This window comes from Melopsittacus undulatus (genome assembly GCF_012275295.1).
Source record: "Melopsittacus undulatus isolate bMelUnd1 chromosome W unlocalized genomic scaffold, bMelUnd1.mat.Z SUPER_W_unloc_2, whole genome shotgun sequence".
Lineage (NCBI taxonomy): Eukaryota > Metazoa > Chordata > Aves > Psittaciformes > Psittaculidae > Melopsittacus > Melopsittacus undulatus.
The window spans coordinates 91,185-104,651 of NW_022993944.1; the positions used below are offsets into that span (position 1 = coordinate 91,185).

The window sequence follows — 13,467 nt, forward strand, 5'->3', positions numbered from 1 at the left end:
ACATAGCAAACGAGAGAGATAAAATAAGGGTACAGTAAAGGATAATTCTCACGCTTGATTATCTTACCAAACCCATACACTCTGGAAAGACCGTTAACAGACCAGCTCCAAAAACCATCAGGGCTGGGCAAGGTGGCAGGCTCAACCTTAGTGGGAGTCCCGCACAGTCAATGTTAAAGTGCGTGGGTCCTCCACGGAAACAATCACCCCAAAGTCCTGTCCTCCACTGAAATAAACCAGCACCACAATGTCCAGACATCCACTGAAATAACACCTGCCCAAAGTCCAGTTATACACTGAAACAAACCCACAAAAGAAAGTCCAGTCCTCCACAGAAACAAATATCCCCCAAAGTCCAATCCTCCACAGAAACACCCCAAATTCCAGTCCTTCCCTGAAACGAACTCCAAACATCAGTCCTCCCATGAAATTAACACCCCAAATTCCAGTCCTCCATTGAAACAAACACCCCGAAGTCCAGTCCTCCACTGAAAGAAACTCCGCAAATTCCAGCCTGCCACTAAAATAAACAAGCACAGCAAAGTCCAGACCTCCCCTGAAACAAACACCCCAAAGTCCAGTCCTACACTGAGACAAACATCCGAAAATCCAGTTATACACTGAAACAACCAAACACCAAAAAGCCCAATTCTCCATTGAAATAAACACCCCAAGGTCCAGTCCTCCACTGAAACTAAAACCCCAAAGTCCAGTCCTACACTGAAAAAACCACACAAATTCCAGACCCCCACTGAAATGAACAAACACTATAATGTAAAGTCGTGCACTGAAATAAACCAGCACCACAAAGTCCAGTCATCCTCTGAAACTAACGCCCCCCAAAGTCCAGTTATACCCTGAAAATACCAAACACCAAAAAGTCCAGTCCTCCACTGTAATAAACAAACACCAGAAGTCCAATCCTGCTCTAAATAAACACCACAATGTCCAGCCCGCCACTGGAAAAAAACACCCCAAAGTCCAGTCCTCCACTAAAATAAACAAGGACCTGAAAATTAAATTGTTCACTGAAATAAACCAGCACCACAAAGTCCAGACATCCACTGAAATAACACCTGCCCAAAGTCCAGTTGTACACTGAAAGAAAACCAAAAAATAAAGTCCAGTCCTCTACTGAAATAAACATACACTCCAAAGTCCAGTCCTTCACAGAAACAAACACCCCAAAGTCCAGTCCTCCACTGAAACAAACACCCCAAAGTCCAATCCTCCACAAAAACACCTCAAAGTCCAATCATCCCCCGAAACAAACTCCAACCCAAAGTCTAGTCCTCCAAAGAAATTAACACCCTAAATTCCAGTCATCCACTGAAACGAACACCCCAAAGTCCAGTCCTCGAATAAAACAGACCCAAAAGTCCAGTCATCCACTGAAACAAACACCCCAAAATACAGTCCTCTACTGAAACAGAGACTACCCCAAAGACCAATCCTCCTCTGAAACAAACTCCAACCCAAAGTCCAGTTCCCCACTAAAATAACACCCCAAAGTCCAGTCCTCCACTGACTAAAACAAACACCCCGAAGTCCAGTCATCCACTGAATGGAGAAGCAAGGAAGAAAGGACAGAAGAGGAGAGGAGAAGTAAGGAAGAGAAGAGAGGAGAAGTAAGGAAGAGAAGAGAGGAGAAGTAAGGAAGAGAAGAGAGGAGAAGTAAGGAAGAGAAGAGAGCAGACGAGAAGCAAGGAAGAAAGTAGAGGACAGGAGAACTAAGGAAAAGAGAAGAGAAGTAAGGAAGAGAGAGGACACGAGAGGAGAACTAAGGAAGAGAGGAGACGACAGATTAAATAAGGAAGAGAGGAGAACTAAGGAAGAATGTAGAGAAGAAGAGAGGTGAGGGGAGAAGAAGTAAGGAGGAGAGAAGAGGAGAGAAGAAGTAAGGAATAGAGGAGAGAAGTAAAGAGGAGCAAAGAGAGGAGAAGTAAGGAATAGAGGAGAGGAGAAGTAAGGAATAGAGGAGAGGAGAGGAGAAGTAAGGAATAGAGGAGAGGAGAGGAGAAGTAAGGAATAGAGGAGAGGAGAGGAGAAGAGAGGAGCAAAGAAGATAAGAGAAGTAAGTAATAGAAGACAGAACTAAAGAAGAGAGGAGCAAAGAAGAGAGGAGAAGTAAGGAAGAGAAGAGAGGAGAAGAGAAATAAGGAAGAGAGGAGAGGACCGAAGGAAGGAAGAGAAGAGAGGAGAGAAGAGGCAAAGTAAGGAATAGAAAAGAGGAGAATAGAGAAGAAGTAAGGAAGAGAAGAGAGGAGAGGAGAAGCAAGGAAGTGAAGAGTGGAGAGGACAGGAGAAGTAAGGAAGAGAGGAGAGGAGAAAAAATGGACAGAGCAGAGTAAAGGAGAGGACAGGTGAGGAGAGGAGAAGTAAGGACGAGAGGAGCGGAGAAGCAAGGAGACGTGAGGAGAGGAGAAGTAAGGAAGAGAAGAGAGGAGAGGAGAAGAAAGGAAGAAAGCAGAGGAGAGAAGTAAGAAAGAGAGGTGACGAGAGAAATAAAGAAGAGAGTAGAGAAGAGAGGAAAGGGGAGAAGAAATAAGGAGGAGAGAAGTAAGGAAGAGAGGAGTGGATAAGTGAAGAGAAGTAAGGACTAGAAGAGAGGAGAAGTAAGGAACACAAGAGTGGAGTAGAGAGGAGAGGAGAGTAGAAAAAGGAAGAATGGAGAGGACAGGAGAAGTAAAAAAAGACGGGAGACGAGAATAAGGAAGAGAAGATAGGACAGGAGATGAGAGAAGAGGAGGGGAGAACTAAGGAAGAGAGTAGAAGAGAAGAGAGGAGAGGGGATAAGAAGTAAGGAGGAGAGAAGAGTAAGGAAGAGAGGAGTGGATAAGAGAGGAGAAGGACGGACTAGAAGAGAGGAGAGGAGAAGTAAGGAATAGAAGATAGGGGAAAAGAGGAGAATAGAGGAGAAGTAAGGAAAAGAAGAGAGGAGTGAAGAGGAGAAGCAAGGAAACAAAGAGTGGAGATGACAGGAGAAGTAATGAATAGAGGAGAAGAGAGGAGAGGAGAGGAGTGGAGAAAAAGGGAAGAGAGGAGCGGAGAAGAGAGGACAAGTAAGGATTAGAAGAGAGTAGAGGAGAGGAGAGGAGAAAAAGGGAAGAGAGGAGAATTAAGGAAGAGAGGAGAGGAGAAGCAAGGAAGAGAAGAGAGGAGAGGAGAAGTAAGGAATGGAGGAAAGTTGAGGAGAGGGGAAATAAGGAAGACAGGAGAGGAGAGGGCAAGTAAGGAAGAGAGGAGGGGAGAAGAGGAGAAGTAAGGAAGAGAAGAGGAGAAGTAAGGAAGAGAAGAGGAGAAGTAAGGAAGAGAGGAGAGGAGATGAGCGAAAAGGAAGAGTGGAGAACTAAGGAAGAAAGGAGAAGAGAGGAGAAGTAAGGAAGAGAAGAGAGGAGAGGAGAAGCAAGGAAGGGAAGAGAGGAGAGGAGAGGAGAGAAACAAGGAAGAGAAGAGAGGACAGGAGAAGTAAGGAAAAGACGATAATAGAAGAGAGAACGAGAGAAGCCAGGTGGAGAGGAGAGAAGTAAGGGAGGAGAGAAGATGAGAGGAGAGGAGAGAAGCAAGGAAGAGAAGAGAAGAGAGAAGTAAGGAAAAGACGAGAGTAGAAGAGAGAACGAGAGAACTCAGGAGAAGAGGAGAACTAAGGGAGGAGCGGAGAAGAGAGGAGAGGAGGAGAGATGAGGAGACAGGACAGGAGACGAGAAGAGAGAGGACAGGAGACGAGAGGAGAGTAGCAAGGAAGAGAAGAGAAGGGAGGAGAGGTGAGGAGAGAATAAGTAAGGAAAAGACGAGAGAAGTAGTAAGATTTCGACGCAGGAGTCCCAGACAACACGGAGACGACCAATGTGATCAAACGATTGCCCCACTTTATTCGATACAGGGCTCTTCTTATACCCTTACACCCTTATGTAACAGCCTTGGATACTGAACTCTAATTGGTTAGTCTAGAGATTACTATCGTTTACAGAGCTAATGTTTACAACTTGTTATAATTGTGATTAAATACCTTACTCTAAAAATACAGTGGGAAACTACAACCTTGGCAGAGATCATTCTCTGCACGTTTTCAGTGGAAAATTACAGAGGCATAACAAGACAACTGACCTTGCTTATGCCTGCCAAGAATCTTCTTACTTTAGAATAATAAGGCTCAGGGTATCGGGATCCCTCACTACGTGGCTTTGGCTCTTTAAGAATTCCCACAAATCCCCCTTTTTGTTTTTGAGCGATCCCGATACCCTTTACAGCTTTTTCTATAGTACGTTGTATACATTGTAAGATACAAGGAATAATCATTCAAAGTAGGATTAGAAATGTTAGTAACATTAAAACACCTTTAATAATATCTTTATTCCAACCCGTGATTCCTTAAAGCAGAAGCATTCTGATGTAAACGGAATGTGAAACAGCTGCAGAAATTAACTGCTTAGGTGACGGCTAATAAAGCTTGTGGTTGCACTACCCCTCTCGCTTTTTCTGCTAGCAGTTCTCGTTTCAACTGAACTGCTCCTCCAAGTCTTGGATTTACCCCCAGGTTACAAACTGTCCCAATACTTTTCTTTTTCCCACTCCTCGTCTCCAGTGTCCATCCCGGCCGTTTCACCGGGGGGGCACTGGGAGCCGAATTGGAGGACAGCTTCATCTGAACACGGGTACCAAACTTTTTTCAGAAGTCGCTCACCCTGTTTTGCACAGCCTGCTCGGCGGCAGCTACAGCTGCCTGCCTTCTCAGCAGCAGCAACCATAAAAACCTGCTGCACTTTTGCATTAACCCTTTCTTGTCCGAAATGTTAAACTGCTACCCGTTAAAAACTTTTACATGAACCCGACAACAAAAAATGTACAGAACACTGTCTGCCCTCATCACACACCTACACACACGCTTGGGATCCCACAAGCACACTTCACCCAACTACAATATTTGAAACACAAAATCCAGACAATCATTGCTCCCACTACACGGTCCCACATACAGAATGTGGCACAAGGACTTCGTGAAGACTATCAGGAAACCAGCTCCGAGAAGCATCTTCACAGTGCAAGGTGGCAGGCTCAGCCTTAGCGGGCGTCCCCGCAGAGGTTCTGCCTCCCTCACGTCGCATGAGGGCTTTTATACTGACCAAAATGCACACTCGTTCCGACACAGGTGGCCAGCCTATGTTAGAAGAAGTGGCAAGCCATAACTATAAGCGTTTCCAAGGGTTGATAGAAACATGGACATACTTATATTCACCAACTTCTTGTACATGAGTATCACAGAGAGACTGTATCAAAGGAGTTGTATATGGGGTCCCAAGCCTACGGTCTGACACATTATGCCCGATACCCCTGATAAGAGCATACGAGAGACCTTCCCATCTCGGGTGGGAAGCACACACACCACGGGAAACCGTGCAATACATCTGCATCCCCCACCCGTCTCGCTTCTCCCTTTACAGCTGCCCATTTATCATGAGCATCTGGGGGATATAAATCAGGCTTCTTTTCCGGATGAATAGGCTCCAGGTCAAAAGGACTATCCAGGTCAGCATCGGCATTATCAGGCATCAGAATCTCAGGAGCAGCAACAGCCAACTGATGAACGTGCACAGGCTCCTTGTAGGGGTCAACAGGACCTGGGTCGAAATGATTGTCTTCATCCCCGTCCTCAGTCTTCGCTGCCGCAGCGGCAACCGGCGGAGGTTCGAGGAGGGGGGCCGCGCTGGTCTCCGTGATCTCATTTTTTGACTTAAACGTCTCTAAAACAGTTCTCCAAATGACTAACAAACTTTTCACAGTGTCCTTGTCTTTCGTGGCCTCATTCCACAAAGAGATCTCAAGTCCGGTAGACTCATCAATCTCTGGGTAATGCGTCGTCAACCATTTCAGTATTAACTTCAAGTCTGTCTCTTTAAAGGTTGTTCCCTTCACCTTAAGAAGGACGGAAAACATCCATAAATCAGAGGCTTCCTCCTTAGTAATTTTTTCCCAAGTCTCGAGATTAAAGGCTTCGCCGACTCCCACAATTAACTCCTTACTCCAGAGCAACAATCTTTTTAGCATAGGCTCCGTTCCGAGGCTTCTACCTCCGAGTACGGTACCCTTACTGATCTTGTCCCACAGCGTCTGTCCTATACGTTCCCATTCAGAAACTTCAAACGCTGCCTGCACAGTGAGCAGAAGACCACGGTCTCGGGACCATTTTAACAGCCGTTGTAAGGCGACACTATCGTATTCTAGTCCTCTCTTAGAGAGAAAATGTTGGAGGAGCTTCATTACCGCCTGTTCATCTTTGGATAGCGAGTGCCCCATCTCCTCCCCGGCCGCTCACCTGATCAGGGTGAGATTCCAACTTTGCCGCTCGCTGACTTCCGCAGAGCCGGAGCAGCGCCGATTTCGGCCGGCTCCTACCCCCTCGTTCCTGATCGGACTTCAAACCCTCTGTGAAGGTTACCGATCTGAGGGTCCCTTTTTGGGCGCCACTTGTCGACGCAGGAGTCCCGGACAACGCGGAGACGATCAACGTGATCAAACTATTGTCCCACTTTATTCGATACAGTGCTCTTCTTATACCCTTACGCCCTTACGTAATAGCCTTGGATACTGAACTCTAATTGGTTAGTCTAGAGGTTACTATCGTTTACAGAGCTAATGTTTACAACTTGTTATAATTGTGATTAAATACCTTACTCTAAAAATACAGTGGGAAACTACAACCTTGGCAGAGATCATTCTCTGCACGTTTTCAGTGGAAAATTACAGAGGTATAACAAGACAACTGACCTTGCTTATGCCTGCCAAGAATCTTCTTACTTTAGAGTAATAAGGCTCAGGGTATCGGGATCGCTCACTACGTGGCCTTGGCTCTTTAAGAATTCCCACAGTCGTCCAGTCTGCTTCTCCCTGGCTTATCAGTAGTTAATGCCCCGGTATGTCAGGTACTTCACAAGAGACAACACCCCCGTCTAAGCAAAGGAATCCTTTTAGCCCCCTTGTACATTTTTCTCTGCGTTACCCCCCTGTACATTGGTTACCCCTGTATCAGCTGCATCCTTTCGGGAGGCTGCCTCCGAAAGCAGAATTGCCCTGTGAGCTGGAGAGGTGCCCCTGCAGTGAGTGTCCATACTCAGAGGGGGATGGGGAGCTGGGGACTTGGTACTTTCCTGCCTATTATAGAGGACTCTGATGTACTATGGTGATGAATGCATATTTATTTATAGATATGATACTATGAAATAGCTTTATTATCACTTGCTTAGAATGCTTCATTTTTTTTGCTTTCCTAGCAGTCAGTGCAAAAATTCAAGTTAATATCATAATATCATGGTAAAAGCTGCAAGCTTTGAAGTGGTACAGGCTAGCAGGAAGCTCCCAGTGTATGGTTTGGTGTGAGCAGCACAGATGTATTAGGTTTGGCATTGTAGTACATGGGTTTTTTCTTGTTTTTAAGTGGCCATTTATATAGCAGCAGCAGAAGTAGATTTGTGTACTGCTGTGTGGGTGCTCAGTTTCCTGTGTTTAATTGCATGTTATGTACAAATAAGTGCATGGTGGAAACAGTGGCCTTAGCATCTATTCTCCATCCCACACGGCTCTCCCTCTTGAAGCTGCGATACAGTGATCAAAGACCATAGTCAAAGCTGGAGTCAAGTCACTGAGGACAGAAGGACAAAATTCAAGTTAATATCAGACCCTTTGGAGAGAGTTGCCCCTTTTTAGCAGGTACGCCTGTACCTACGTTGATTGCAAGTACTGTAGAAGGTCCCATTTTCTCTGCCTCAAACCTTCAGCAGCACTGGTGGCTCTTAACACCTACACTGTGCACCACCTTGTTTATATCGTGACTTGATCTGGTGGCTGGCATGGTGGGCTTGATGAGCTTTGAAGGTCCTTTCCAACCCAAACTGTTCTATGGCTCTGTGATCTCTCCAGAGAGAAAGAGCAGCAGTTATCCCAATAACACTGAAGGTGTCTTATCCTGATGTTGCAGAGATGGTTTTTTTTGGGGGGTTGCTTTTTTTTGTCTCTCTTGCCTCCCTCCTTCCACCCCAGGCTTTCCTTTAGCAAGTGTGTGTCTGCAAGGGGTGGATTTGATGTGTTTTTACACTGCTGGTTTTGGGTGGTAGAAGGGCTTCATGGAACTCCTTGGTCACAAAGTAATAGCAGACATTGTCCAGGCAGCAGTTAGATGTGGCAACACACCTTGTCATGGAGGAGATGCTCTTAATAACGTTGAGCATGAAACAGGTAGCTCCAACACTATCCGTTATGAACCCGGCAAGTAACCCAAAGAGGGCTGGCAGAAAACATACTAGAAATACATATTAGTGTAAATAATGTGAACAGCTTTCTGGATTCATTTCTCCTCCGGTGAATTGGTGTTCAGGCATCGTTTGAGGGTCCTGATAGCTTCTGTGGAGCAAAAAGTCAAGATTGTTTATGGAAGCATAAAAACGAAGAACATGGAAAGCAGGCTCAGAGCAGCAGGCATGGTGGTATCCTTCTGGAAACAGAGGGTGGATTGGCTCTGCCAAATCAGTACAGTGGCACCAGTTATCCCAGAAGCTCCCTTTGATGGAGACATGAAGGCCCTGGCTGTCAAGGGGTGTTTTAAGGCAATGTTTTGGTCAGTGGAGGTCAATGTAATTACACAGATACTAACATGTTGATGAAATACCTTGTCTCTGTAAACTGGCAGAGTTCATCCCGGGCTGACTTATTCCAGAGCAAATAAGCCATGAAAGGCAAGGTGCAGATGACAAAGCAGTCTGCAAAGACTAAGCTGATTACATACACCCTTGTTTCTGTCCACTTCTTTATCTTGCAGAGGAACACCCAGAGGGCAAGGGCATAAAACAGAGCTTCAAAGAAGAAAATGACGTTATACAGAGCAAGTTCAAAGAGACAGACATGGTGATAAAGTTCTAGACTTTATCTAGAGTTGTGGGATATTCTGAGACCTGAAATAGTAAGAGACATGGTAAGACTTTCCTCCTACCTCTTCATAATGCATATCCCGTAGCAAATAAGATATTTAAGTAGCTATTTACTTTGCCGATCACAAATGTGAATGTGAGTCTACAGAGCTGGCCTTCTCAGTCAGCCTCTAACTGGGATGCATCCTTTGTCAAGCTTTGTTTATATTTACTCAGTTTAGGAGAAAATATCTCCAAGTACAGTTCCAATAGGACACGGCAGACAGTCTGCATTAAATAGAGGCATCTTGAATGGAGGGGTGGAGTAGCAGTGAGAAGAACCCCCATAGACAGCGAGGGCATCCTGTGACAATGGGATTCCTTAGGCCAGGCTGTGCAAATGAGGTAAGATTACCCTTTGCTTAGTTCTGAGCTCATCAGGGATTGCAGCAACCAAACCTAAAGCCCAGCACAACCTATGGGCAAAAGCTCTTCTAGCAGGTCTGCTGGCTTGGGAGACAGAGGAACAGTGTGAAGGCCCGGAGGGGAATTTGCAGATGTCACCTGGTGGACATGCTCGTGCTCTGGCTCTAACTGGGCAGGTTTCTGAGCCTTTGGGTTGCCTTGTAAACCTGGAGCTCCTGCTCAAAGCTGAGGAAGAGAGATGAATTTGAGTTCCTACATCCCAGAGGCATGCTGGAAACCCTGAGTGATTGAGTGAGTGAGGCATGTAGCTGTCCACTCCTTGCGAGGGCAATGGGGGGTGGAAGGATTAACCTGATTTTAAGGCCATGCATTCCAGGAGAGAGTTCGATTCTGTGGATGTAAAGCAGACAGACACACCTGAAAGAGGGAACACCAGTGCAAAACAAGGAACTTGCCATTAAGGGCTGCGTGAGATGGCTCCTGCTCAAGGCAGGCATTCTGCCACCCTGCAAAGTCCATCAGATGTAAGCAGTAGCTCCTGAGTCTGTGTCACACTGGCTGCAGGATGTTCTGTAAGAGAACTGGTGATGTGAAGAGTGTGAGTTCGTTGGCTGATAAAAACCAGCTGTTGTCAGAACCCATCCTGTGCACAGTGACTGTGTGTGGCCTGCAGAAGGAACAGTTCTCTGAACTGTTGATTCTGTGTATACGTCACTGAATTTCTGCTTGCATCTAAATGCACTTTGGAAGGAATTTAACCTTTGAATTCGAAGTATGTTTTTTTTGTCATTCCTACAGGCGGCTGAAATGGTGAAACCCTACAGCTTTCAGAGACCTAGGAAGGAGCACCATGACCGAACAGGCCTGGGTAATCAGTTCTTTGCCTCTGCAAGCAACTCAGACCTCCTTGTGGTCAGTTGGTGAGAGCACTTGATGCAAAACCAGACTTCAGTGACCAATAAACACACAAATAACTCAATTGCTGGAGGATATGTAAGTGTCTTAGGCACTCACAGGCACTGAGCTGACTCCTGTACCGAGCACCTCCTCCTCCTGCCTAGGAGATCTTATCCCCATTTGGTCTTCAGTGTCAATCTGCTGGGTAAAGAAATGGTGGCCGAACTTTCCACTGAGGTCTAGCACCTCATCACTCAGCACTTCCTAAACGGGTGTGTTTGGTGCCTAGCACTGGTGCTCAGCAGCTGTGCTGAAACCTAAGCTAAGCAAGATGGAAGATGTGATAGCTGGTATTAGACCATCCTGTGCAGGGCCCTCCAGCCGAGTGCTGGATTGAGTTGTGCTTGCACAGCTCTGGGCAGGGAGGTGGGCGCACCAAGCACCTTGGCGCAGAGTGTAGCCTCTCTCTAGGCTGAAGAGAGTCTCCCCAACCCTCCTCAGGTGGAGGCTGGTGCTCCGAGATAGCCTCTTAAGATGGGTTGGGTGCCCGGGGCAGGGATGGAGCTGGACATGGCCACAGTGGGGCCAGTGGCAGGGCTGCAGCCTCCACTCCTGTTTGAGCACAGGCTTCAGGCAGGCAACTGAACTGAGGCCTTGGTATCTCACATTGGTGGCAAGAAAGCCTCGCTTCTTTTACCCTGCATTGACGGAAACGGAGGTGTTAAGAGAGAGCTCTAGGCCCTGAAGGGCTCCGTGGTGGGCTATATAATTGGTGTTGATGGTCAGCAGACAACACAGCTGGTGGGGAATTGTCTCACTGCCTGTTCACTCTTCGTACCTGTTTAGCTGAAACACTTCATGGCAGTGATGCTGATGGCGGTTGGCTGCTCATAGAACAACAGGATGGGTGTTCTCCTGGCTTTGTGAGCTGTGAGAGGAGAGAAGCTGCTGGCTAGAGCACGATGGTGAAACCATGGTTTGGTGTCCGAGGGGAGCCGACAGCTGCCATTGCCCCCCAATGAGCCTCGGCTGAGTCCCCTTACCCCCCATTATCCGGCTCGGCACGGTATCGTCATGCCCCGCTTCGGCAGCATCCCCCCCACATCCCTGATTGGCTGAGGCACCTTTCACTTACGCCTCGTCCCACCCCACTTCCGGTCTTCGTCGACAACACCACCCACCCGTATGATTGGCTGCGGGGCCTGTCAATCACTCTTAGTCCCGCCCTGCTCGGACACCACCACCCCACCGTTCCTCTGATTGGCTATGGAGCACGTCACTCACTCACAGTCCCGGCCATCTTCTACAGCACCACCCCACTCTCCTGATTGGCTGAGGCGAAGCCGAACCCTCCGTAAGGGGCGGAGCCGCCCGAAGGCAACCGAAAGGAGCTGAAGCCGCCCGAACGGTGGTGGCAGCCTCCCGAAGGGACCGGAGTGGCTTCTGTGAAAAACTAAAGAATAAGGTATTGTTTATTAAGATATATGTTAGGTATATATATATGTTAAGCCCAATATAAAGGTTAGACAACAAAAGATATGAAATTGCTTATGCACACAGTTAACGGACACAGTTTATGCAAGATAAGATAAACCACAATCGCTTACACCAATTAAACCAGAAACCGTTTATGCAAACATAAGATGACCACAAGGTGTTACAGAAACTGGCTTGCAAGATGTTCCAGGAACTGGCAGAAATAAGACAAACCACTCCATATAAGGACATAAATGAAGGGTCAACTATGGAACAAAGGAGGAAGACTTCTTACTTCGGCCTCACCGACCACCGGGAGGCAGAGGTCGACCCCCTAGCAACAGCTGAAGCATGCGCAGAGTACCTCAACTACGTCATGAACACGGAAGTAAAAGATGTATAAGGGAGGGCTTTTTGAACTGCTTAGTACGGCAGTAGGCGGAGCGCAGACTCCCCTGTCGTCCAGCGCTGTCTTTGCTCATATTCTACTTGCTATAATTAATAAAATGCTAATTGGATTATGATCCGTTATGGTCTCAATTTATAACAATTTCTGGTGCCGTGACTCGGATAAGGAACGGTGAGCTTTGGTCCTCCGGGGAGGCGCCCCGCGACATTTCGCGGCCCCTTGACCAACAGCGTACCTCAACCTTACCGACGAACCTAAATTCTAGAATAATGAGCAAAGGAAAAACCGGTAAAATCCCATAAAAATTCTGTGCACGGGAGTCCGGACGAAGACGCAGGACGCGTAAGTATATTGCGAAATTCGCAGAGCGGAATTGTTCGCGGCGAAATTGTTCGCGGGTTTACCGTTCGGGCGGGATTGGGTTTCCTGGAATATAACGAATGAGAGGTTCGATATACTGAACCAAGCGAGTGTGGACCCTTAAGTACTGCGTTTTCCATCTCCCGCGAGGGACTGGGCCAGGAACAAGGGGGAGCGAGTGAGCGTATATTTGTGGATATTCCAGAAGATGGGGGGCGAAGGGCAGCAAGCCTTCGACTCACATGAATACCCCTTAGATAATTGGAGAGATTTCCCTGGAACCCTAGGGAAAGATAAGCAAAAAAATGATAGAATATTGTACTAAGATATGGGGAGGGAAGACGGGTCCCAGTAGAGTTCCCAGTCCCGGGGGCCCAGGCAGAGGTCCCCGGAATAAGACAATGGGTCAGAGTAAGAGTCGTAATTATAACCCAGGAAAGGATCCAAGGAGAGATCCTAAGAATAAAGCAGGGAGCAGCCCACCGGATGCACCACCGGACGGTCCCCTGGGGTTAATGATAAAGTACTGGGACATTCAGCCGTCCCAGGAAGGAAAAAAGAGTAAGGAAAAAAATGGTCCATTACTGTATGGGCAAAAGAAAAAAATTCGACCCGATATTTGGGTCCGCAAGACACAGTGGGTGTCTTGTACAAAAAGGTTTTATGCACAAGAGGCAGCGGGCGTCCTATGGTTTACAATCACAGGAGGCAGTGGGCATCTTGTAGTTAGGATCCTGCAAGACACAGTGGGTGTCTCGTAGAAAAAGTTTTGGTTTTTAGGCAGCAGACATCTGATGGTCTGAATCCTGCAAGATACAGTGGGTGTCCTGCAGAAAAGGTTTTGAGGATTTCAAAGGTATGTGCTGCATGAAAGTAATCTGACCATTCTGAATCAATCCATACTAAGCTGGGAAAACTGCAGGAGAATATGCAAAAGCTTAAAATTGTTGGAAGTGGATTGGATAAGGAGTTACTGGATGGTTCAGAGATATACTTAACCAA

The 13,467-nt window shown here is 46.9% G+C and overlaps 1 pseudogene; it reads right to left on the minus strand.

Moving 5' to 3' along the window:
• Positions 1-7,258: 7,258 nt before the first annotated feature.
• LOC117438223 (G-protein coupled receptor 35-like) lies at positions 7,259-8,913 on the minus strand (annotated as a pseudogene).
• Between the last annotated feature and the right edge of the window lie 4,554 nt (positions 8,914-13,467).